The sequence below is a fragment of the Giraffa tippelskirchi genome, chromosome 9, assembly GCF_054371585.1.
Source record: "Giraffa tippelskirchi isolate mGirTip1 chromosome 9, T2T-mGirTip1v1.2.pri, whole genome shotgun sequence".
NCBI lineage: Eukaryota > Metazoa > Chordata > Mammalia > Artiodactyla > Giraffidae > Giraffa > Giraffa tippelskirchi.
Window position 1 is genome coordinate 109,389,746 of NC_137283.1, and position 26,929 is coordinate 109,416,674.

The window sequence follows — 26,929 nt, forward strand, 5'->3', positions numbered from 1 at the left end:
CTGTATACTGGGGATGTAAAAGGGGCAAAGTGGCAAAGTGCTGGATGGTTCTGATTCCTTCTTTCCCTGTCTTCCTTTCCTGACCACCCCCCCCCAACTGAAGTATGATTTCTTAAGATAACTCTTTTCAAATAAATGGTTCCTAATAAAGGGGAGGGATATAAAAATCCATTCTCCCTTTAAATCAGAGGTCTTCCCTTCTTTCCTATTAGCTTTTTATATACATAGGGAAAAGGTGTGAGAGTGTAAAGATTTCTATAATAAATGAAGTCAGTTTTTATAGGGGTCAATGCATTAAGGTTTCCATTGCACTTTTTCAGCCTGCTGAGAATGGTAATGTGTCCTTGTTTCACAAATGGAGGATACTGAGATATAACTGGATGATCCAACTGAAGGCATAAAAGAATCATAATATGGGGTTCTTGGCAAGACATTGACAGGTTAAGGAATAAAAGGAAAAGATCAGAAGGTACCCAAGGTCATGCCCAATATAGTCCCCACTATCTGCTAGCAGCTCCTCCCCATTCAAGGACATCTCTCTCCCCTCCTAAACCTTTTGTTGGTGCAACATCAGAGGTTGTAAAGGAGCAGTAGGCTTAACAATGCTGAGTATGTTTGCTCCTTTCCTCACTTAATCTGTGTGTAGAATTCGTGATTTCGATTCCACGTTACTCAGAAGCTCTCACAAATGTTAGGAGTGATGGAAGCTAACCCCAAACTAGTGGGAAGCTTTGAGTTGCCTGAGGCATGCTTCAGCTTATTTCAGTCAGTTGTTCATTTTCAATATGGTTTTAGTTTGTCGAGTTGTTAGAAACAATAAAATACATATTTAAAAGATTGTGTTTTATAAGGACTCCACAGGCAACTTAGCCGCACTTTCAACTGTTCAGCACTTTGTCCTGCCTTCTTCTTTGTTTTGTTCTTGTGGTTGCTTTCTTTTTTTTTTTTCTAATGAGTTGAAATATACAGAAAACAGAAGAAAGTCAATCATTGGAAGTGACTCTTGCCATTTAACTCTAATCTATTGACAACACAGGGTGGGATGAATTATTACTAACATATTTGAAATTCTTAATGGAGTCTTCTGAGCAGTATATGTAAACCCAAGAGAAAGAAACATATTACATTCTTGGATAAAACCCCAGGTTCTTAAAATGGACAAGGTCATAAGAGAACCAACCAGCTGAGTTTAAACATTGCCCCTCTCCACACACATTCACACTAGAGCCAGAACGGCAGAGGCAGGGGAGATCCTCTGGGCTACTTTCAGAGTATCTCTATAGCTCTCCCCTTTGAACCTCCCTGCCATGTCAGACCCCCCCAGAGCAAAGGCACACCTTTAGCATCACAGCTCACTCCTGGATGGCCAACCACTGTCTACACCACATCCTTCTTCAGTCAAGAAATTATCTTTTCAAAGTCTATACTCTTGGGCATTTCAAGTATTGCTCTGTTGTTTCATACCATCAAAATACCTGCATATGTTACTAACCAAATTCTGGGGCTGGACTGCATTTTCACATATAGTATATTCAAATCATTAATCAAGGCTCCTCTTAGATGAACTTATTCCAGCATTCTGAATGCACTTTCTTTATCTCATCAGCTATGGGAATTATGGGAAAGAGACACATAAGATCTGGCCCCTTCACTCAAGGAGTTTTCTGCTTGGTTAAGAAGATTAGACATATATATATATTAAAGGGAGGAAAAACGTGACAGATTATTGCTTAAATACATACCATGCTTGCCAAGGCCATGGGAGAGAGGTACTTTCTGGGCTGAGGTAGTGAGGAAGAGATGGGATTTAGTTGAGCCCTGGAAGGAGGCTTTTGATAGGGGTTTTTAGTCATCTTTAAGGATCTGCCCATCTTTTCACACTCATAGAGCAAGACTAAAGAGGAAGAAAGTACACTCTGGATTTTGGATCAGAACCACAAATCTGGTTATAGATGATTAAATCCTACACTTTTACCATCTTCCTCATGTGCTCCCTGATATTTCTTATCTGCTTCTAGATGGAGTCATTTTTTTTTCCTTCCCTCTTTACTACATAAATAGGGGAAAAAGGCTTTTGATCACCCTTGATGTCTAGCAAAGTGCTTAACACAGGTCAACACTCAATAAATGTTGGGCAGTAAACTTGAGATATCAATCAAGGTGTCTACCCATCACATTCTTTCTAAGAGAGTGTGTACCCTGCTTTGTACTATGTGACTGGCCTTAGCTGAGTGGAGCATGTGACCCAAGGGCAGCCATTAGACAAGCTGGCCAGCAACCCATGAAATGCCCTGCTGCAAAATGATGGAGTGATTCCATCAGATTTCTTCTCCCAGGAACAAAAACTAGAACACAGCGAGAGATTACAACAGGTAAGGATGGGAGCTGAACTGAAAAATCACAGTATTGACAGGAGTTGGAGAGGCCATGATGGGGTTGTGCGCACTGAAGTAACGAGGACTAAGAACTGTGGGGAAGCAACGAAGTCTGGTTGATAGAAAAACAGGGAGTCAACAGCCAGAGAAACTCAGAGATACCAAGAGAGAGGAGGTGGAGAGAAGCCAAGCCCTAAATCTGCCTCAGTTCTCACTGTTTCCTAGTTCCAATTCCAGCTCCCCTTCCCAAACAGCCTGGCTAAAATAGACAAGAACTTCTATCTTCAGTTTAACTCCACTCTCTTTCAAGAGTACCGAGGTTTGTGTTCTTTCTCTCCCGTGGCGGAAATACAAGGGGCCTCCCAGGGTGACCAAACATGAGGATTCTGCAACACCACATATCTCATCACAAACATCCATCACCTGTTGGGTCCGATGCACGGGGCGCTGCATTAAACCTTAGGAAAGAGAGTGAGGAGGTTCTGCTTTTGTTTTGCAGGAGAAAACAGCAGTGTTAACACACACAACCAGCTTGCCCGTTTTCCTTTATTACCTGAAATCACCACTAAATGCATGGATTAGACAATGCTGTCTGTTTGGTGAAAAGTGGAGTCTGAATAGATTCTATTTTTTTATGGAAAATCAGCCACTGCCTTTCACCCTTCAGGGCATCTGTCATTTCTAATTTCCGAGAGTGGCAGATGTCAGCTCCCTTAGCAAGGGACAATTTTTAAAATCTGTTTGTACACATAAGCTGACACAACCTGAGCCGAAGCCCACAGGGGACACTACAAGATTATGCTTGAAGCAGCTGGAGAACATGGTTTCTAGTGCCTTCTCCACCCAGGAGGGGCGGGATGAGGCAGGATGCCTTCCCTCCCCAGTTCCCTTCATTTCCATCTCACATATTCCAGCTTATAGTTTCAGAAGGTACAGAGACTGGTCGATTAATCTGAATACTCAGATTAGGTGCACTTTAGAGTCTCTGGCTCTGCACAAATGCCTAGAGATTAGGTGTATATTCTGGTACCTGACAGAATCTCATTTTTGTTTTCTGTTTCTGTTCAGTTAATATTATGCACGCATTTTACTTATCTCTAGACACCTCCAGTTATAGCCAAAGTCCAAGAAAGTGCTAAGGAGTAAAGAGTTACTCCCTGAATTCAGCCTCCTCTCCTGGGACTCCACCCACTCCATTCCACACCGACCTGGTTCTATTCTTAGCCCAGGAGCCCCGGGAACCTGGAGTGGGCTCAAGTTACCTCCTATTTAGGTGACCGTATGGAAACAGAGTCAAATTTGGTGCCCCCTCAATACACGTGCACACACACACACACACACACCCTTTTCAGTACTCAAACAATCTGAATCAGACTCTTTGCGCCTGCCTTGTGCTGGATTTGGAGAAACCAGCACGACAAGGCGGGGAATGAGTAGGGAGAACCCTACCATGGTGGAGACTCTGAAGCAACGTGGCCTCCATCACACAGAACCTGCAAGAGTGGCCTTGTACAGATAGTGTACAGCAAATCAAAACAGAAGCCAGCTCAATGGGGCCTAACAGAGACTCCAGAAGCCATGGACAGCTAGGTCTTATTTCTGATTGTCTATATCCCTACCTTTGTGCCATTAAATATCACTGAGTCCTAAAGAAAAGATTTCTTGAGGTCTCTTGACCCCTCTAATGACAAGGGGACTTCACTTCTTAGTTATAGCAGGATGTGAAATACCACCAGTTCATCCAGCCACAGAATCCAAACTGAAGAAAAAAACATGCACAATCTCAAATTTTGTGTTCCCGCCACCCGAACTTCAGCTTTCAAGAGCCATCTCTCCTTTCTCTCTTGCCCTCTTTATTTTGATTTGCTGCCCTTCCAGGCAGTGATGCTGTTTTCTTTAGCAGACCAAAAGCAGTTTGTTTCTGAGTTAAATGTCACTTCAATATTTCCCCAAGTGAGATGTTTGAACCAGTTTATGAGTTTCCTAAGCAACCGAGAAATGCTGGAAAAATATTTGGTATCTCAGGTCTGAAAGTTGCCTTAAACTTTGGCTCCCTAAGGCAAATGAAACAGATAGATTGAATACTCCAGTCTCACTGAAGCTTCAAGTTGAAAAAATAAAGTATTGGCCTGAAAGCCCAGAAGCTCTAAAATCCAGCCTCCTCAAGCCATACCATCAAGTTGATGGCCCCAAACAAGGTTGGCGCCCCCCAAACACTGTGATATTCCAGTTACAGTAAGAGACAATGGCGGAGCAAATCCAGACTGGAGAAGCCACAGTCAACAGTAATGTGTGAGGAGGGAAAGAAGCTTCCCTAGACAAACACAGAATTCTGTGGGTAAATTCCCGCGAGAGCCCAGATTATGCCCTGAAGGCTGAGATTTGATTAACCTTCTTGTAGCATGTGTAACGACAAATGTTATTGGTCATAAAATTATCCAGCCCTTATTAAAACACAGCTGCAGCTCTGGGCTCACTGACCTCCTAGGGGAGACATTTCCATAAGACAGCAAGAGACTTTTTGGAAGGAGAGCGCCTTCCTAGCGTCGAAACTACAGGAGAGTGTTTTATACTTTAATGAGGAGTTCTTGAGAGAGACCAGGCTCCCTGGTATTAAAAGCTTTAAGAAATAGAAGGACCAGATTACATCCAGTCTGCTACTTGGTGGGCAGCCAGTCTACGGCTCACAACATGGATACATCTTCTCTTTACAGGGAACGTGCAGAGGCACATTTGCAGACATACCTATCTTACATCCAAATACCTCAGTTACTGCTGAGGATGTTTTCATTTCTCTTTGTCTTGCCTAATAAAAAAAAAAAAATCCTCAGAATTTGAAGGACACTTAAAAACTCTCTGGTCCAACTACTCATTCAGTTCCATCACTAAGTAGAACTATCAGAAAATAGGAGCGGTTTGGAAGTGTTCCAGAAAGGCTAGGAAACCCTGCGGGACATTATCGAGGGCTAACACAGCCAACAAAATTGATTCCTCCCAAGAGTTGAAGCTAGTTGGCTCTCCATCTCAAGCTGTGGAGGGGAGCGGGGCTTCCCTGTGCTTTCCTGAGCCTCCACATTCATGGAGAGTGTAGCTCTAAGACTCCATCCCAAACCAAAGACTATGGTGAGAAGGGGACCCTCTGCTTTTCTGGGCATATAGGTGAATCTGTGAGCAATGCTCTCTTTTGTCTATGACAAATTTTTAAACAGCTAGGGATAAAATAAGAACACTGAAAATGCATATTTTTTTCTGTTGTTTGTTCCCTACAATGTATATCCAATTTCTTTTCTTCCACCTGAGCCACTAAACTCACTTTTACTAATGGGGCTTCCTTTGTGAAATTTAAACCTGCTCCTAGAAATCCTTCCCCCAATACAGAGTATTTCCCCAGTTTAATTTCTCCTAAATCAACAATTTACCTGCTGAAAAAAATCAGAACCTGAAAGATGGCAGAGTTGTGTCTCATTAATTTTTTCTCAGTTATGTAAATTTTCCAATGATACACTTTTTTTCAAATGATGTAAAGCTTTTCTCGTGAAACTATCCTGGACCCATCAAATTGCTACCATCCATGATCTTATTTTTCTACCTCACGCAAATCGTGTTCCTATTAATATTTTATCACTTAAAAATTTTGTTATGAATTTTTTAAATATCTACAAAAATAAAGATAACAGAATAGTAAATCTCCAAATTCCCATCACTTAGCTTCAACAATTATCAAATTTTTATTCCACTTACTTCATCCGCTCCTTCTTTTCTCCTTGGAGAAGCATTTAAAATAATTCTGAGTCATTGCATCCTTATGAGAGTGTTATGTGTTCAACTGTGTCCGACTCTTTGCAACCCCACAGACTGTAGCCCACAAGACTCCTCTGTCCATATTTCTCCAGGCAAGAATACTACAGTGGGTAACCATTCCTTTCTCCAGGAGAACTTCCCCACCCAGGAATCAAACCAGGTCTCTCCTGCATTGCAGGCAGATTATGTACTGTCTGAGCCATCAGCAGTATATATTTCATTCTATCGATTTTTGAATAATTTTGATATTATTTTCTTTTCCTTTTTGAGATTTTTTTCAGGTTTGGTCTTCATGTAAACCATCACAGAAGGTTTCAGAGGATCTCAGCATCTCAATGTACCACATTCACTGTCTCTGCTTTGGAGAGAGGGTCGGGGGGGTGGGGGAAAGGCTTGCCATACAAATAAGAAGACCCGATCATGAAATATGAGATTCTGGCCATTAATTTAAATTTTAAGCCAAACTGGCATACAAAATTACTTGGGGTAGACAAGTGAATGTGTACAACTATACCACTCAGTAACCATGAGATAAAATATGCTATTGCCCATATTCTCATCAAGACAACACGGCACCATGTACTGAATGACCTGCTGGTGTCTGAAGACAGCCTTTCTTTAAAATTTCTTTTATTAACCTCTAAAAGGTTTCCTTTTAATCTACCATCATTAAGTGAAATTCAGTATTTAAGAACCAGGGAGCCATTAAGAAGCAAGCGTGTGATGATTTAATAATATTTTAGCTCAAAGAATATATGATTTTAATGATCTCTTTTGAACACCATAGAATCGCAGACCCTGGAAAGAAATAGAAACGTATGACACACCATTCAAGGGATCTATTTCTCTCTGTTGTTCTTACTTCTTTTTAAACTATCAAGCTGTAATAATTATTCAGTCTAAGCAGCCCCCAGTAAATGAAACAGTCCTTAGACAGCTGTCAAGGCTCAGTCTTCCGGAAGCTTTGATTTTAATGAAACTCATTAAGGAAAGAAATTAACAGAAAATATCATAATTTGTCTTGTTTCAGAAAACTAAACAGAAACAAAGGGCTTCCTAACCTGACAAGGAGTCTGACCAGCCAAGCTCCTTTGTGCTATTCAGAGCTTCCCACCAGGCAGCTCTGCACATGCACAGGGCTAGGTTAGAAAAAGTACCTCGTCCCAGAGGAATGGCCCAGCCCAGCCCAGTGACTTGTCTCGGCCTCATGGAGAAGACCTCCTCAGCCACAGCAGGGTGTTTTTGGAGTCACACTGTGCAAGCACAGAATATTCAAGGAAATGAAAGTCTATGGAAAATGTAATTCCCATTAAAGGACTCCAGTTGGAGAAATTGTCCACACATCTGGCGGAAAACACTAAGTCCAACTTCCCTCCAACGATGATGAAATTTTAGCTTAGGTTTCTTTAAAAAAAAAAAAAAGAAATTATTTTCATGTAAAGCGTATATGAAGTATATATGCTCCCTGCTTTCCCTTTCACAATATCTTCTGGATCAAATGAAGCTGGAATGTTTTAAAGACTGGCAGAAGCATTCACCTAAACTTCTATCTACTAGCTAGGACACTCCCAAGGAAGGTGCTGATGACCCCACAATCTTTAGGCTCAGCACAGCCCTGATTTGTAAATGTCTAGATTGCACATGGATTTAGTTGGCATCTCACCCTCATAGGTCAGATAACCCTGGAGACAACTGCCCAGAGAGAAGGCATGGGAAATGTTTACGAAACTGAAAGCAAGTATAACATTGACAGTAGGCTCACTGCAAGCACACATTTCTGAAAAAAACAAAACAAAACAAAACCTGAAAAGACGGTTGGGCTTTTCCAGGGCTTTAGGTTGTGTGAGCAGAAGACAAGGAGAAGAGCAGAACACGGATCGTGTGCGTGGCACTGTTGCACCCCTGGACGGTGTGCAGCCACCTTCAGCCTGATGCAGGGATAGTCAAAGGCAACATCTGGTGGGGAAAGAGACCCAAACCTTATGGGCTGCCTGACCTGAGGAAGCTATGTAACTTCTCTGAGTTTCAGTTGCCTCCCTCTTAAGATGAGGACAAAAACACTCTTTCCATCAGGTTGTTGTAAGGATTAAACAACATAAAGTGCTTGGCTCATCATCTCATGTAGTGAGAACTTTAAAAACGAGAGGAACTATGAGTATCCACAGGTTTATGCTACTGCTGCTGCTAAGTCGCTTCAGTCATGTCCGACTCTGTGCGACCCCATGGACTGCAGCCTACCAGTCTCCTCCATCCATGGGACTCTCCAGGCAAGAGTACTGGAGTGGGGTGCCATTGCCCTCTCCGCCACAGGTTTATAGAGACACACAATAACCCTTGGGGGTCACGAAGGCTCTCAGGGCCAGGATTTGGGGAAAGGATTCTAGAAAGAGAGGAACAAAAGAGGAAGGAACCCCTTGTGGGGTGGGCAGAGGTGACACCTGGAGGGAGTGCTGGTCAGGTTCCTGCACTTGGCCGACCTCTCATTCTGGCGTTGCACTGTCCTCTAAGCAGGTCCCCAGGAAACCTTTCAAATCCTTTCTCAGCTAGTCCTATCCTTACCACGAGAATTCATTTAGGGGACCCCAGAGAGAGCTGCATAAAGTTTATCTGAACATCACTTGGGATTGGGAAGGTTAGGTAAGGCTCCTGAAATCCTCTTTTTTTACAAGCTAGTTGGTAAGATGAAGGCAGAAAGCTGTGAAGAAAATAGAAGTCATCAGGCAGACATGAGGGACGGTGCTGGGGGGTGGGCAGGGGTAGAGGTTCTTTTATGGCACATAGTATTATTTCAACTATCCAAAAGGTTATTTTGAATTAGTTATTTTTGACCTGCTTCTAGGCTTCATTTGCTATACACTGGGACATCAGACAACCCCTGCTCACTGCTGCCCCCTTTCCTCATAAGTCTGTATAAGTCATTCACTGGTTTGCAATACACATGTTAATTTTTTTCATGCAATATACAGGTCAAGTTTATAACAACCTGATGGAAAGAGTGTTTTTGTCCTCATCTTAAGAGGGAGGCAACTTAAACTCAGAGAGTTAAATAGCTTCCTCAGGTCAGTCATTCTATGCAATGCATTGAACACTGCCTTTTAAAGGAGAAAAAAATTGAAAGGTATATTGCAAACCAGTGAGTGACTGATGATTGAGATTTCTACTTTAGATTACGAGAGTCTGTGTTTGCTGCAAGGTACAAACTATGTGTGGATAGTATTATTAAGAGAAAATAATCAGATCTATATGTCACCTGAACTTTGGCCAAATCCATATTCTTTCACACAACAAAAAATAAAAGTTTTGCATGGTGATACCACTGAATGGCTGATAATAAGATAATTGTTCTTACTACTATAAACCTGGGAAGGCAGATTTGTTAATCTGCAGGGGTTTTATACAACCCAACGATTCAGGAACAAAGCCATGTGGATAAGCAATCAGGAGAATAAGGACCCCCGACTCTGGGTCCATTTACCTCAGACAGGATTATGCATACATTGTAGTTCTGTCTTTTTCCAATATTTCTTCTTTTTCTTATTTCATGCCTATTCCTATTGTTTTCTTGGCTAAAATTAATTTCATCTGAATCTTTTCATCTTCAATCCATTTAGATTCTTTGTGCCAAAGGATTTGCATATTGAAAAAGAAAAATTACAATGATCAACTAGTTTACCATTCATTCTTGAAGTCTTCCAGGTTCAAAAAATGCAACCAACACTTGATGGTAAAAATTAGGTTATCTATTGGGTTTCCCTGATAGCTCAGTTGGTAAAGAATCACCTGCAATGCAGGAGATCCGGGTTCGATTCATGGGTTGGGAAGATTCTCTAGGGAAGAGAAAGGCTACCCACTCCAGTATTCTGGCCATGTGTCCAAGGGGTTGCAAAGAGTCAGACATGACTGAGCAACTTTCACTTTCATTAGCCCACAAACTAGATTTTTTAACATTTAATTCATCTAATTTGGTAAACAAATTAACATTCCTTTCCATGATCCTATTTCAAAAAGTCTGATCTAGTTTATTGAGCTCATCATTTAGTTCAGACCTAGTTCATTCATTCATTCAATGAATATTTATCAAGATTCTTTTATATGGCTGACACTATTTTAAACATTGGGGATATGCCAGTTAACAAGACAGATAAATTGCTGTCTTCATAGGGTTTTATTATGATGGGAAGTACAGACAATAGGCAAATAGACAAATCTATTAAAAATATATGATATCCAGTAGTATTATATGCTACGAAAAGAAAAGCAGTCAAAAGACGTTAGAGTGATGGAGACTGAGGATCTTAATAGATATTTGTTGAATAAAATAACAAGTGCTCAATTTTTAATATCACTAGAGTGAGTTTAATTTTTTTTCTCACCTTCCCTAGTGTGCTATGAATTAGCACATTGAAACAAACATGTAGCCCTGATATTATGCAGCTTTACTTATTAATATAATTTTGTTTATTAATTTACTCATACACTCTCTCATTCCTGAAAAGATTCATGGTGGAGCTACTATGCAGTTCCACAAATTGCCCCATTCCTTTACTACTAAAGAACTTGATCTTTATGAAAATAGAAGAGACACAAACTCATTTCCAAAATATTTCATTTTCTCTCAAGTTGATTTCCTTGGCAATTTAAGTGTGTCTGTAAGCACTCAGAACCAAGATTTTCCAGGAAGAGCAAACGAAAAGGCTAAAAATCAATACAGGCAGCAACCACTTCTTATAATCCCAATTTTCATAGAAATTTAACTTTGTGATTTTGTTTTCACAATGTGTCAATCTCAGAAGCATATCAGGATTGATCTTGCATTTAGCTTCGTGACTTTAAAATGTTCAGATTTCACATTCTTGTCGATATACAGTCGAATATTCCACTATTCAGCTAACAGTCGAATATTCATGCTGAATATTAATAAGACATGGGAAAGTGGAGGCAGAATGAAGGGAGAAATTATTCATAAATTGTGCAGTCACCTTCTGCTCTTCCTCTTTGATAGTATGAGAGAAGTCTGAATCACACAAGACAAAGGCTAATCTAAAATTTCCAATGGAACATGCATAATTAATATCCCCTCCATAATCAATCTTGGTCCCTCAAAGTTCCTCTTGGCAGCCAGAATTTACGGTGATGATGATGACAGGCAAACCCATGCACTGCTGTGAAAACTCAATTCCTGGATAATCAAGTTTGGTCTGTACAAAATGTTAGCAATGTGAAATCTCTTGGCACTCAGTGTCTATCTGTTGAAACATTTTAGAATAACTTTCTGAAAGTTTGACTAATTTTGACCCCACCTGATATGCAACTATAGGAATTAAGACACACTTTGATTTGTGGTTCATTTTGCCATTCTCAAAAGAGTAGCTGTGAACAGTTTTTGAATGGCTGCGTATTCCATAATTTTTCATAGCTTGAGAAAAATTTTCTATGGAAATAACAGAAAAAGCTTTCTGCTGGTAAAAGTAAGCCTATGGTTCACAGAGGCACTAGTATTTAATAAACATTTTTAGTATTTTATTGAATAATAAAATAGTTAAAAATATATTTTTTATTTTTCAAATCACCTCTGCTGGAAGTATTTATTAATTACATATGCAAAAAAAGTTTCATATGTTTTCATTTTTCTGTTTATTTCAAAGAAAAAAAACTTTCTAAACTGTGAAATACATTTTCTCTCCCTTAATTTTAGCTCTGCTTTGCATTCATACTATGTTTATCTACAAAGTAATCCTTGCACCAGTAACAAAGTGAATGTACCAAGTGCACACAAAATATGTGTAATTAAATAACACAATTGGTGAAGATCAGAGGAAAGGCTAAGTCTAAGCCTTGGACTTGGAGGGACGTGACTGTTTTGTAAATGATAAAATGTGATAGAAACGTGTCTTCTTATTCTTACTATTGCTACTAGTGACATCCCATCAATTGATTTCCTTTAAGGCTCACTCCATAACAGGTTAGGCCACAGCTTTTTGAATTACCATGCAGCTTTATCAGTCACCTGATTTTCAGAACTGCCAGATGGACACATCTGTTCTGAAGTCTGACTAGACTCTGATTCACCCAGGAAGAAGTAAGTTCAAACAGGTCAATGCCTACAGCTGCCAAAAGATCCGCCCCAGCTGACTATTTACATGCTACCTCTAGTTCGTGTATAATAACCAGGATTCTCCTGCTCAGAGTCAAGGTTTGTGGACGAGACTGTGCCACTAGCTTTGTTAGGCACAAATTAATGCAGTCGGACTAAACAATTAATTCAGGCCATTCTGTCAAGCCAATTCACAAAGAAAGAGAATTGGGAAACCACACCATTACCTCGTTTGGTATCTCTAAATCATGTTCAATCATTTGTTCTCAGGTGTGATGGATAAGGAGGGTCTCTAGAAGTGTCTAAGGTGGTGGAAATCACACTACCGTGAGCACTGTGAGAGTTTGAGTAAGCTGATTTGTGTGTGTGCGTGTAGAAGTATGGCACTGATATAACAGAAAACCTCTGACTGCATGGAGGTTTTGGAGAGGTGATTATTAGGTCATTCAGCATACCAAGGACAAAGCACTGATATACTGCATTAGCTTTAGAGTGTGTGTTTTTCTGCCTTCTACAAATGACAAGCCACTGAGTGGGATCACTGCACACCATCCTTGACTCAGGACCATCTTAGAACACAGGTCACCTGTGCCCCGTTATAACACCTCTATTACTTTAACAAGCAGAGTTCTGAGGTCTGGTTTCCCTGATTTGGCACAGAATTCTCAGGTCAAGTGTGAATGCATATTACAGAGCACCCTCTGGCATGTATTGTTAAAGCCCTCATTAAAGAACCTCCGAAAGTCTTCCACTGTGCAACAGTGGAATTGAAATATTTCCAAATCCTCTTATTCCCAACATAACAAATCCCATTGTTTATGAAATCTGATGTTTGGTAAATTTGATACTGCCTGGCTTATAGGGAAGGAGTATCTTCCAAAGCAACCCAAGAGAGTTCTTTAAGGAAAGAAAAGCAAATCAGGAGAACCCCCTTCCGTGGCAAGAAGACAATTCTAGGATGTAAAGACACAACAGTGTTGCGAACCAATTACAGTCCTGTCTGGGTCAGGCGCTATCTGTAGCAGAAAGAGGCAAGATGGCAGATGCCCTGGGTTATTTTAATTAATTTAATCATGTGACTAATTGGTCTCTGCTGGGTTTCTGTGGTAACTGCTTCCTAAGCGCTGATGGGCAATTGTGTTAAATGTAGCTTGGAATCCGCACGTAGGGTCCAGGGCCTTGGAGAGCTCGCGAGGAGAGCCGAGCAGCTGTGCTCGGAAGGTGCCCCGCTGGGCCTCTGATTGTCTGACTGCGGAGCGCTTACAGCTGCAGCAGCCTCTGGAAACGACCTCCCTTTTCTAAAACAGCGCTGCTTACCTACCTAACGTGGGCAAGAACTCATTGTGGACACAGGAAAAGGAGCTGTGATCAAAGGATGCTCGGGTTCAGCAGGGAGTTGGAAATTACATGGAGAAAGTGATCTGTTAATAAAGGGACACTGGAATGGGAGGGAGGAGGGAAGGAAAACCCAGGCTACTCTTCTGGGCATCATATGCAGCCCCAGAAGCGGCCATGTGTTATTCATAGCTGCCCAAATGATACTAATAAGCCATCCTTTTAAATGCCTCCCAGCATTTATCTCTTTTTTTTTTCCTGCTCTTACAATGCCATCTCCTCCTTGTCACCAGGAAGGTGCGTGGGAGAATGGGTGGGTGCATGGCCAGTTTTAGAGCACAGTCTACTTTAGACAGATGGAAGGAAAATGACTTCCAAATTTTCTCATGAAGTGGGATATGTTTGTATTTGTGCAATGCATTCTAGCACCTGTGCAGAGAAAAAAAATGTCATCACAGATTTCCCTCAGAAGGGGATTAAAAAATAAAAAAAATCTAACCGCAGCACAAAGCTGCTGGATTTGACCAAGCCCTTCCATCTACAGTCCCAGGAAGGCTCTCAGAACTACCGTCTCTCCCTAGCCCACCCTCCAACCCTGAAGAAAGAATGGTCAGTGCTTGGACCATTCCCGTGTCTGCAGAATGGCGGTATGAATGATACTTTTCTCCAGAGTGGGAGTGGCAGACAGAAAGCAGGGTGGCACTGCTTTCACCTAACAAATGCCACCGTGACCCACAGAAGCCATTCTGTGTCACGTGTGCTCCAGACTTCTGCAAAGGGGCAGCTCTGATGGACTCCAGCCCTGCTTTCCCTCCCCCCAACATGAAGGGGCATCTTGGTAAATTAAACTAAATAGCCTTCATCTAAAATTTTCACATTGGACATGAGCATTAAATGGGCTGACAGTCACATTCCTTTAAAAGTAGCAAGGAGTTCGATTAAGTATTACAAGGCATCTGACAGGACATCCAGGCATCGAGTGTTATTTAACCCAGTATCTTGCTAAGACTGATGGCTTCCCCACATCTGTTATGTCTCTGCAATGCAGATGGAAGAACCTGTCCATAACATCACCAGTTTTTGTGACTTTAATGACATCTGTTTTGTGAAGTATCTGTCTGCTCCAAGTATGGGACAAATTGATGAAAAAAAAATGTGCCATTTGATTCTCAAGGAGCATCATCTCTGTCACTAAGGCAGAAGTTATTATTTATTATTGTATTGTATTGTTAATCGCTCAGTCGTGCCCAACTCTTTGAGACCCCACAGACTGTAGCCCGCCAGGCTCCTGTGTCCATGGGATTCTCCAGGAAAGAATACTGGAGTGGGTCACTATTCCTTTCTCCAAAGGATCTTCCCAACCCAGGGATCAAACCCAGGTCTCCTGCATTGCAGGCAGATTCTTTACTATCTGAGCTACAGGGAAGTCCCATTGGACACTTATTCTAAAAATCTGTCTGGGGACATCCAGCAGTAGCAGTCAACCCCCAGTATGTTTGTATTGTCTTTCATGCTAATAGATTTACAGCTCACCTCCACCTGTTTCAAACCTCTGTTCCAGGCCACACAGGTCAGGAAACCTTTTGTCTTCTATCTCTGGTTTAAGCGAAGAACTCTTAACTTTTAGAACAGATGGGGAGCTGAGTTCTCCCACCTCCTGTAATCCTTACTTAGAACTCTAAATCTGGAATGAAGGGGTCTATGAATTTCAGAAAGTCCATGAAATTATCTGTAAAATCTGTGTGTGTATATATATATATATATATATATATATATATATATATATATTCCCTAGAGAAAACGTCCACTCTGATGCTTTCTTGCATTACTCAAGAAGGCCGTGATTCAAACAAGAGGTTAAGAACCCCTGCCTCAGACAGGCTTCTATGTAGGTTTATGTCCCACTCCATCCTCACCCTGTGTCTAATCTAGCTGTGAGTATTGAATTATTTAAATAGGGAAAGCCTTCATTGTCATTTTTTTCATCAACCTACTAAAAAATAGATTCAACCACTCTTTCCTTGACAGCCAAGTTGTCCTCCCAAACAATTCCCCTGGCATTGCCAGCCCTTGTGAGGAATGACCCTCATGTCATGATAAGCTGTGCAGCTATGGCCTGGAACAGGCTGTTTCATTGACTATGGTGAGAAGACCAGGCCAAACATTGGATAGTCTGGTCATTTAACTCATCACCTTTGGCCCAAGACTCAGAACTACAGTGGAAGCTATTTGGGAGGCTTTTCCTCCTCCTTCACACCTCTTCTCTGGCCTCTCCTCCCTGTCCAATTTCCATCCATCCCCCTGGCTTTCTCCACCAAGTCACCTCTACCTTCCTTTACTTCATTTTCACCTGATTCAAGAGCTTGGCATAGCATATTTTAAATGTGAGATTTCCTTTCCCTGTCTGATCAGTATATCCATCACTCTTAAGTTCTCCATCAAGACAAATGCATACTTGAAAACAAATTATAAATGGGGCAGCCATAGGCCATTTTAAGGGATACATATGACAATTAAGAGAGTCCACAATGAAAACTTAGAATCTGACAGGAATACCTCAATTGAACCTAGTAAAATTGTAGAGTTAAGGTCAGGGAGAATCCAACAGTGAGAACTTGAAGGGTCCCTATTGTGCCATAATGTTTGCGTGCATGCTCAAGTTATGTCTGACTTTCCAACCTCACAGCTCCTCTGTCCATGGGATTCTCCAGGCAAACATACTGGAAGAGGCTGCCATTTCCGTCTCCAGGGGATCTTCCCGACACAGGGATCGAACCCATATTTCTTGCATCGCCTGCATTGCAGGCAGATTCTTCACCAGCTGAGCCAGCAGGGAAGTCCTTAATTACATTTAATATAAATCTATCTATTCATCTATTTTCAAGCTGGGTTCTCAGTCCATTCATGAGATCCAACCAGCAACTTTTTAATGAGATAGAGCAGAATACAACAGAAAATATCAGAGTACATCACATAGAAAATTAAGTATTGTTTCATGAAACTTTTGTTTCAGTTTTAAATAGACATGCCTGTTTTGTGTATTCTAAAGCTTAAACCTTTTTTCACATTGTAACACTTCTAAAATCGTGATGCATCTTACAGTTGCTGTCAGCCAGGTTGCAGTTATGACATAATTGTGGGAAAACCTTCTGATGACACTTTCTGGTAAAATCAAGAAACTTCCAGCATCAAAGTGACTTAGATACTATGAATATGAGTTTGTGTGTGTGTGTGTGTGTGTGTGTGTGTTGGATGGGGGAAGTGTACACTAAATTACAAAGTGAAATTTATTTCTCACCACAGGTTCATGGAAAATAAAAGCTTGAAAAATAGCATACTAAGCCCTTTCATAAAGTTTATGTGTGCACTTGCAAACACTGATATTCTAATTAGGCAGAAGAGCGGTTTCCGCTGCTCTTCAGACAACAGCCATTACCACTCTCCGCTCGTGGTGACTTCTGAGACCTCACCCTACTCGCAGTAACTGAGGTAGCTGCCCTTCACTACTTGTGCGACCCCTTCTCTTTTCTCATCTGTACAAGAAGGATTCTGGAGAAGCTTTCTAACAGCGCTTTCATTTTGAACAGTCCAGGAAGTGGGCAGATTCATATGCGACTCTTTACATGTCTGTCATGAGCCCTGTGGGCTGTCTCCTTCCCTGCTTCCTTTCTCTCCTCTAGAAGAAGCTTCCCATACAACTGGAAGACAAAATGATGTTAAGTATTCCTATAATGTCTGTAACGTTTTAAAAATGTTAAAATATAACGTGGGAATGGCAGTAAGGGTTATACCATTGTGTTTTAACATGTGGCATGTGGAGCGCTCGTTCCTGAGTCAGAGCCTTCTTTCCTGCCTCACCATCCTTAGCTTGGTTCCTGGCCATCCCATTTCTTGGATTTATACTTTGGTCTCCATCTTCACATGTGCTCATTTGTGCCTACAGGCTGGCCCCTGGGCTGGAGGAGTCCCCATCTGAGCCCCAGAGCTTCTTACCCACATCTGTTTCAGCCCGCCTCGTACCATATTATTTGTTTACGCGTCAGTCTCGCCTGTTCAACAATGAGAGCCTTGGAGGCAGAGACCTCTCCTTATTTACCTTTGTCTCCCCAGCTACACAGCACTGCCCAGTGTGCTGTGGATGAAGCACAGTGGGTAAAGGAATAAAAGTGCTGCATGAGGTCAATTTCCACGCAAGCACAGGCAAACAGACACTCAAGCAGACATTCTTCTGAGCAGAAACCACGTCTCAGATTTCTGTGTTCCATGGCACCCAGCCCTGAGACAGGTCCAGCCTGGGAGAACCTAACTGAGCTGCTGGTTCATTCACTGGCCCCACAGACATGATCTGTACCCAAACCCCTGCGCTTCTCTCTAGACTTTCACTTCCCCAACCGAGGCCAGCATTCTGGCCCAAGCCAAGAGCGCTGGGTCCCCCTGTTCCTAGTCTTGCTAGCAGCAGCCCCTGGGGAGGGGCTGAGTGACAGAGGGAGTTATTTCAGGACCCACAACCAAGATGGAAGCAATCAGCTTCTTCCTGCCCCTGGTGAGAGGAAGCTGGGCCTTCCAGGTGTGGGAGGCAGGAGCCCCATGAGTGCGGGGCTACGCAGGAATGAGTGAGGCCCATGTCCCCACGTCTCACACCTTGCACAGCTGGTTTAAAGCAACATGATTGGTGACTTCCAGGCCCTGGATGTCTCTGGAGAGCACAGGTGATGGAGGAAAACTGTAATAATCACTTTGATATAGGTTTTAATATATCCTCCTATCTCCCTGCATACACCGGGAGAAAGAAATTGAGATCCACATCACCACTGTCCGCCCCAGACCAAGTATTCAGGTCCTGGCGAGTCAAATGTCTCCTCATCTAGAGTTGAATTTAATAGTTATAAAGAATTAAATTTCACTGATATTTGGTAAGTGATAAATGGCTGCATTAGAAATGCAGAGGAAGTGAGGAAAATGGCTTGAATGAGGAGGCGACTTATGCATGCAGGGAATGGAAATGTTAATATCGCCTCTGTTTACTTTTGTGCACTTTAATTTTCTTCTCTCATCACATTTAATACAAAACAATGTTCTAAATGAAACACAATAAGGCCTCTAAACTTTTCACCCAATTCTTCCTGAATTTCTATTTAATTCTGGCTGTCTTGATTTAAGCTTCAATAAATACAAATAATTTCTATGAGCTCCATCCCTGGCCTTGGGAGTACGCCTCTTCATAATGAATTCTCTGGAGTTTATCCGTTTTTAATTCACTTTTTGTGTGCTCAGTTGCTCAGTGGTGTCCGACTCTTTGCAGCCCCAAGGACTGTAGCCCACCAGGCTCCTCTGCCCATGGAATTTTCCAGGCCAGAATACTGAAGTGGAGTGCCATTTCCTACTTGATGGGATCTTCCTGACCCAGGGATTGAACCCGTGTTACTTGCGTCTTCTGCATTGGCAGGCAGATTCCTTACCACTCTTTAAGTCAACTTTAATGCTCTGGAATTTGGGAAGCCAGTACTTTTTTTTTTTTTATTAAACAATTAAGGATATAGGAAAATGAAAATTACATCACTGGTACAGGTTCTCTATGGTGCTAACAGGCTATAGGATTGGGAATTCTTTTTTTTTTTTTTAAATCGGTATTGACTTGCTAATCAGATTCGAAGTTTCACTAGATTTATAGCAGTGATGTCCACTGCCTTCACATTTGATTCACAAATTCCTCACACTCTGTGTACTCTCACTGGTACCATTTTAACCAGAAGTAAGAAGTCAAACTAAATCACGGACCTGGGGTATGAGTCCACCTTGTCTCCCTTCCATCCAGCTGACATAGTCTAAATCACCCCTTCCCTGGAGCATGCCTCATCAGCTGTGCACTGCAACACAAAGGGGAAAATGTTTTCCCAACCCAGAAACTCATCAACTTGAACCCTGAAGCATGACATCTGAATACCTTACTGCAAGAGCAGAAGCAGCTCACGACTGCTATTCACGATCATTAACAACCTGCTTGCATTTCCAGGGTTGCCTCAGTGGGTTAATATATGCACTATGCATTAAACCATCTGCCACGAAGGCTGACCCAGTCTTTCTCCACAGTGGCCAACTGCAAAGGTTACCTGTGAGTGTTAAGAGGCAGAGTACACTATCATTACATTTATCTGTACCAATTCTTTGGTTTTATTATTGGTTCTTTTGTCCTCAACAGAATATCTTTTCAGGCTCTTGTGTCTCATATTTGCATAGCCTAGAGTCTAATAAAAATATATTTAATCCTTTATGTCAACTCTTTTAAAGTTCAACATTAGTCTTTTATAAAACTCAGGCTAAAGAAGAATGAACTTCACATTTCCTGTGAAGATGGGACAAAATTTGATTATCAGCATATAGTCTAATGTATTTTGGGGCACTTTAAAACCCTGTCTTTAATGCAGCCGAACAAAGATTGTTTTGTTTTGTTTTTAGTCTTGGCAAGGAACACAGCTGAGCTCCCTTCACACAGGACCAAGTTCCCCTCTCTGAAGATGCTGAGAGACGGCCCATATCTGGTAGTATGGAAATTGAAACTTTTCATTCCCTTATGCTAGCTGATAGGCTTCCCTGGTGGCTCAGTGGTAAAGAATCCGCCTGCAATGCAGGAGATGCAGGTTCAATCCCTGACTGTGGAAGGTCCCCTAGAGAAGGGAATGGCAACCCATTCCATTATTCTTGCCTGGGAAATCCCATGGACAGAGGAGCCTGGTGGGCTACAGTCCACGGGGTCACAAGGGTCAGACACGACTTAGCAACTAAACCACCACGACCATCATGCTAGCTGACAGCTCAGTGAATGGAATTGCATCTGATGTCAGGTTACTTTATTATATATTTGTAGAGCAGAGGTTAGCAGGGGGAGGGGGCAAGGGGGATAGAGATATTTTGCAGATATTCCTCTGTGGTTTTTCAAATGAATGCAACTTAGAGAAAATAACAAACTTCTCCTCCTTCCTAGACATCTACTCCTAAACAAGCAATCAGTATATTAAGTGACACTACTCCTAAGATAAACCCCTGAGATGGAATGCTATTAATTTAACTGTACTCTGAGGAATATCATCCAGTCCCTATCTAGGTTCTTAATCCAAGGCTAGGCTTTATTCCTTGCCTTTGGTTATTTATTTTCCTCAAGGGTCCCTTCAGAGGGAGTCAGCCAAACTCTAAGTGAATTACTTAGGTTTTTGAAAATCCAAACTTACCTGACATTTTGCAAGGCTATATTTGGTCATTTGTGTGTGTGTGTGTGTGTTATCCCTCAGTCATGTCTGACTCTTTGTGACCCCATGGACTGTAGCCCACCAGTCTCCACTGGGCATGCAATTCTCCAGGCAAGAATACTGGAGTGGGTAGCCGTTGCCTTCTCCAGGGCATCTTCCCCACCCAGGGATCGAACTAGGGTCTCCCACATTGAAGGAAGATTCTTTACCATCTGAGCCACCAGGGAAGCCCCTTGGTCCTTTTTAGTTAGGTTTATATTGAATGTTAACTCAAAACACAAGTACTATATTTTCTCCTCAGGGGAGGTTTCTCAAATGGTAACCCTTCAAACTCTGTATTGTTCTGTGATTCTTCAGTCTGACTTCTCTCAAAATTATGATAACAGAGGATCAGCAACCTAAAATCTGGGGACTTTCTGTGTATGCATATGTGTACGCCCCTGCACTGCACATGGACAGAACACACTGGACGACTGCACCCTTAAGCACTCTGGGGTCCCCCCAGAGAGGCTGGAGGCCCTCCCGCTCAGTGATTTCCCACTTCTCAAGTATGCTTACAACTTTTAATAGCAACATTGTAGTTTATTTCCTTCATGAGCTGTGGACCTTCTGATTTACTACATGTAAGCTTCTCAAACTTGCCTCAGCTGATTTTTCTTGGAGATTCAACTCACCATTTAAGGTGCATCGAATTCCCTATAAAAACTGCTCTGCAGGACATGGAGGCCACACCCAACTCTCCACACACTACATCTTTCTCTCACACTGCTTTCTGACCTCCTAGGAGCACAGCTTCTGATACCCTAGGTACTTACACACATTACATGTTTTTGCCATCTTTGGTTGCTTTTTGAAATGTCATCCATTTGCCCTCTCCATTTCTCACTGGTCTTGAATATGTCTTCTGAGTTTCCTGAGACAGATTTTTCACTTTTCTAAAGGATGCCTTTTTAGTACTAATAAAACTTTCATACTTGTCTGCTTAATCACGCCAGCTTTACTGTCCCTTTTTTACTTGTTTTTGGCTCAGAGGTATATGAACCATCTGTGCCTCGAAAACAGTTTGCTTAAATAGCCTCCAGGCAGATTTTATGGTTTTTAAGTTTTTTACTTTAACCTTCAGCCTGCTGTTAGCCATTTTCATCACAGTTTTAAAATCAGCCTCTTTTGGAGACGACTGTCACTATATGTAGTTTTCAGAAGTTACTGGAACTGAAAAGGGGGCCACTGACTCCAGCTGAACTGTACTGCGGTTTCCATTCACAGTCACCTGAGGCAGGTGCAGGTATGGTGGAGCTTGGTAAGGGTCACCTTCTCCACCTGGCATCCTGAAGAGTGATGGAGACCCCCTTGATTTAGAATAGCCATGTCCACATCACCCAGTAAGACCCAGGAACATTAAATCTGATTCACCTAACTCCTTTTTATTATTACCACGTCTATGGCTTTGTCATCCTGATCCTAGCCACTAAATGAAACACGAGGCTAAAACAAAGAATCCAAAGAAAGGGCGGGGATTTCTCCCTTCCCGCCACACCACTGTGCCCTGAGAACCGCCCTGTGTTGGCATGCCGGCAGACGCGCTGCTCTGTTTCCATCTGATCCCACTTGTGTAGTCTGGGGACCTGCGTCTCAATAAGCATTCCTCTTTGTTGGAACATATCATCACCCAAACTTCCTGTCTGCCCTCACATTAATGTCAATATAGCTCTGTGCTGTGCTGAGTCGCTCAGCCATGTTCGACTCTCTCAGCCATGTTCGACTCTCTGCGACCTCATGGACTGTAGCCGGCCAGGCACGTCTGTCCAAGGGGATTCTCCAGGCAGGAAGACTGGAGTAGGTTGCTGTGCCCTCCTCCAGGGGAATCTTCCCAACCCAGGGATCAAACCCAGGTCTCCCGCATTGCAAGTGGACCCTTTACCATCTGAACCACCAGGGAAGCCCAACATAGCTCTACAGTTTCTTTCTATAACAAAACCATACCTCTTTCCACACTCAGTGTCATGGGTAGGGGTGGGAAGGGGTTAGGTTTATTTCCAACCATATCTGTCAGACAATAATGACACTATTGCTCTCTTTTAAATCAGCACATTTTTACCCAATCTTTTCTCTGTTGTCATTGCTGCTTTTCTGATATAGTTGATAACTAAAAACACTTGGGGTCTTATTGTTATCCTTATTTTGATTATTGTTTATTTACAAATTGCCCCTACCCACAGGAGTTATGTGCTGTCAATATACTCCCTGAAAGGAATTAGTACCAATGGGCGAACTCTATAATGAGGTTGAGCAAAGGATCAAAGAAGGCAGAGGCCAGCAGGCAAGTCACGCATTTCTAAAGGTTGGTGGGATGAATAAACAAATGGATGAATGAACACACAAACAAATGGATAAATGAGATTATTGTCCTAGGGAATGTTTATTGGTTTAATTGTTCTCTTGCTTGTAGGTAAAATTCCATTTCTTCCAAAAGAACTTGAAATGAGCAAAGCAGCAGCAACCTAGGGCCAGGACTGGAAATCATGCTGCTGTGTTCTCAGCCCAGTGAGTTCTTCCTTCCCCGTTTCCCCTACTTAATACCCCTTCAGATCTCTCAGACTTCAGTTCAAGCACTACTTTCTCAGAGAAGCTTCCAGATCTCCTGACTAGTCAAATCTCCCTAGGAGAGGCCCTCACAGCACTGTGCCCACACCGTTACAGCTCTTGCCACAGTGGTAATTTCACAACTGCATTCTTATTTAAACAAATTTCTCCCACTGGACTGTAAGCTTCATGATGGCAGGAACTAGGGCTTTTATTTATTTTTTTGGCCATTGTAGTTCCAATGACTAGCACTGTGTCTGGCACATGGTAGCTACTGAACAAATATTTGTTAGATTGATTCATTAATTAACTAATAACTGTGAAAGCTGAAGTCTCCAAGGTCTCTGCTCTTTTGCCCACCTGAACTTGATGTATTCAGCCTCAGACTAAATCACAATTTGTTTGGACACTCTCCCTTCCCTTCAGTTTAGCAGACTCAGTTTTCAGCCAGAGAGAAAGAAGCTTAAATGTATGGGCGAGCAGGCTAACTCTTGATGGGTAACAGCAGCCTCATCACATCACCATCTAGTCCCAGGCATCTGACTCCCCACATCCAATATGGTCCATGGCCAACATCTCCCAGGCCACTACACTGATGAAGCCACATGCTGGGTTATCTGCTGTTCTAACTGCACCCTTGTTCCTCTTCCTAAATGAGTATATCTAACAGCTAACTACAGTCCCTTTGTCTTAGCTCTGTGCAATCTCGTGTTCTATAGAGATCAAAAAGAATCAAAAGAGTCAGCACTTTGGTCCTGGCACTAAAACCAACATTCTAATTATCGGGTTTGTCAAAGCAGCTGGTCCTGGATAGACGAGGTAGTGCATCTAAGGGCCCTTTGATGAATGTTAACCACATTTTTATCTTTCAGTCTACATATGGGTTTCAGAGTCCTTCCACATGACAAAAGTTGATGGACATGACATGGTTGTTGTGTAAAGAAGTCAACGTCATGAGATCACTTCTCCTTCTCTCTCATGAACATTTGCTGGCACATACCATCAGCCATCACCCTGACCTCATCCCTCTTTAAAAAGTATCCAGATTTTCATTCTGGTAGCTACCCTTCCCCCATGCAGCTTCCCATGGGCTTTAGAGGAAAATGAGCCCAACTCCATTGTCAGAAGGGAATCATCACTGGCTCAAGCTAATTCAAATATCCATTGCTCTGGTCACAGTCTCAAATTCAGGCCTAAGCATGTGACTTCAGCACAGACAATGAGTGTGAGTTTCAACATTCTTGCTCAGAACACTAGGCCGTACACATTCTGTCTTCTTTGGATGTGAACGAAGAGACATCTAGCCCTGATTGCTGCTAGTAGCCATTCCATGGCCCTGAGGAGCTTGCCTTGGAATATGGTCAACACTACCCAGAAGAATATAGAATTGGGAATAAATGAGACCATGATAAGACCACTGCACTGCAAGGCCAACCTACCCTGAAGTATACTCTAGCTTAGGACTCCACAGTTCCATCAGATAAAAGATGCCTTTCATTGCTTAAATCAGTTTGTGTTGGGTCTTCTGCTACCTGCATTAAAAAATTCTAATACACCCTAAAAGTATGCAGTCACCAAATTCAGTCTACTCATAAATAAATTAGGCTTCCCTGGTGGCTGAGATGGTAAAGAATCTGCCTGCAATATAGGAGACTCAGGTTTGATCCCTGGGTTGGGAAGATCCCCTGGAGAAGGGAATGGCAACCCACTCCAGTATTCTTGCCTGGAGAATCCCATGGACAGAGGAGCCTGGCAGGCTACAGTCCATGGGGTCACAAAGAGTTGGACACGACTGAGTGACTAACACACTTAAAATAAACTTTAAATAATTTGATCCAAAGATGGTCCCTTCAAAGTTTCCACCTCCTTTTCATCATGCTTCTTTGAGGGGTAGAGCTTGAGAAGGCCTGTATACGTTATATGTCTCCCAGGACAAGACTTGGGTTCCATATGGCACTTGAGCTTGCCTCCTGAGGCCTTAACCTCCCCATTAGGTTGGGAGCAAGCCTTGTCAGCCCCATAGAAAGAAAACTGCTGTGTCAGAACACTTAACCAACAGCATCCATTCTTCATTCATTTCTTCCCACAGTGTGCCCCAAAAAAAGAACGAACGAAAAAGAAACCTAAATTGGTTCAACACACTTTTGCTACTGGGAAATGTTTCATAACTACGAATGAATAATTCAGTGAACACGATATTTTTAATTTTCTATTGCCAGACACACCCAACTTTGACAGGATTGCTGTTGCCTTTCTTACTCTCAAAATCCCCTTTGCCTCCAGGATCTTAAATGTATTACTTCCTTGATATAGAAATCCAATCAACAACAAAAATCAGATGTCATGCACCCTATTCAACACCTTCCAATAGCTGCCATCATACTTTGAATAAAATCCAAACTATTACCTCTCCAGCCTACATTATCTGGCCACTAACCACCGTGATCATTCAACTGCATATACTCTGGCCTTCTTGCTATTGCTCAAAAATGCCAAAACTGTTCCTGCCTGACCTCTGCCTTCACTCGCTCCCCCTCCTCTCTGGAGCCCTCTGCTATAAATGCTTCACATGACTACTCCATCACTTCATTTTGTCCCTACCCACATTTCACCTCCTCAGAGATAACTTTTGTGACCATCAGGTACAAAATAGTACTTCATCACTATCCATCCCCTCACCCTACATTTTCTTCATAGCATATATCATTACCTGAAATTATGTTCAATACATACATATTTTTAATTTGTATATTATCTATCTCCCTTCAAGAATGGACTGTAAGTCCCTTTAAGGCAGTGATTTTTCTCTTGTGCAATGATGCAGCCACTAAGCCTAAAATAGTACCCAGCACATTATAGGAGCTCAATATACTTTTCATTTTATTTTCTAAGAATGAATGGATGAATAAGTAACAAGGTTTTTTTTCTTAAGCGTGGCTAAAAACAAACAAAAGAGCAGCACAGAGGCACTTGCCTCTGGTTGGACAAATACCCCTTGTTTTTACCTTTTGCCCATCTTTATCTCACCTATTCCTGGGTCTCTGTATCTCTAAATCATTTGACACCAACAACTTAAATTGCTCCAACTTATGAAATAGGCAGTCCTACGGATGATCACAGGAAGTGTCAGAGCCTTCAAAGGCTCTTATAGCAAAGAATTGGATGTGCAGTCACAGAACTGCTTGCCACATTATAAATAATATGCAACCTTTCTATCAAAACAGAATACAAGATAACATATCATTTATTAGATTCATATAGAAATCACCAATTTATCTTGTGATATTTGTCTGTGAAGCAGACTAGCAGTCTTTATACCTCAAAACTCCTATTACCCACTGAACCCCCCAAATATACTTATTGGGGTAGGAGCCTGCATTAAGAGAGCAGGCTCTCTTAAACTCAGTTTAAGTTTTTGTGACAAAAATTTGATGCAAAATCTTTCATTTGTCATAAAATCTACTATCTCTGTGGGAAAAAATAATCATTCCAAAGCT

At 42.0% G+C, this 26,929-nt stretch overlaps 1 protein-coding gene and 1 long non-coding RNA gene across 5 annotated transcripts in view; one reads left to right on the plus strand and one right to left on the minus strand.

The window, feature by feature from the left end:
* Positions 1-26,929, minus strand: part of SOBP (sine oculis binding protein homolog) — a 166,290-nt gene that overhangs the window by 88,631 nt on the left and 50,730 nt on the right. The gene's annotated exons all lie outside the window — the stretch shown is intronic.
* Positions 19,213-25,982, plus strand: LOC145520462 (uncharacterized). The gene is made up of 3 exons (XR_014064485.1): positions 19,213-20,199; positions 21,074-22,685; positions 25,162-25,982. It is a non-coding gene; the product is annotated as an uncharacterized LOC145520462 (long non-coding RNA).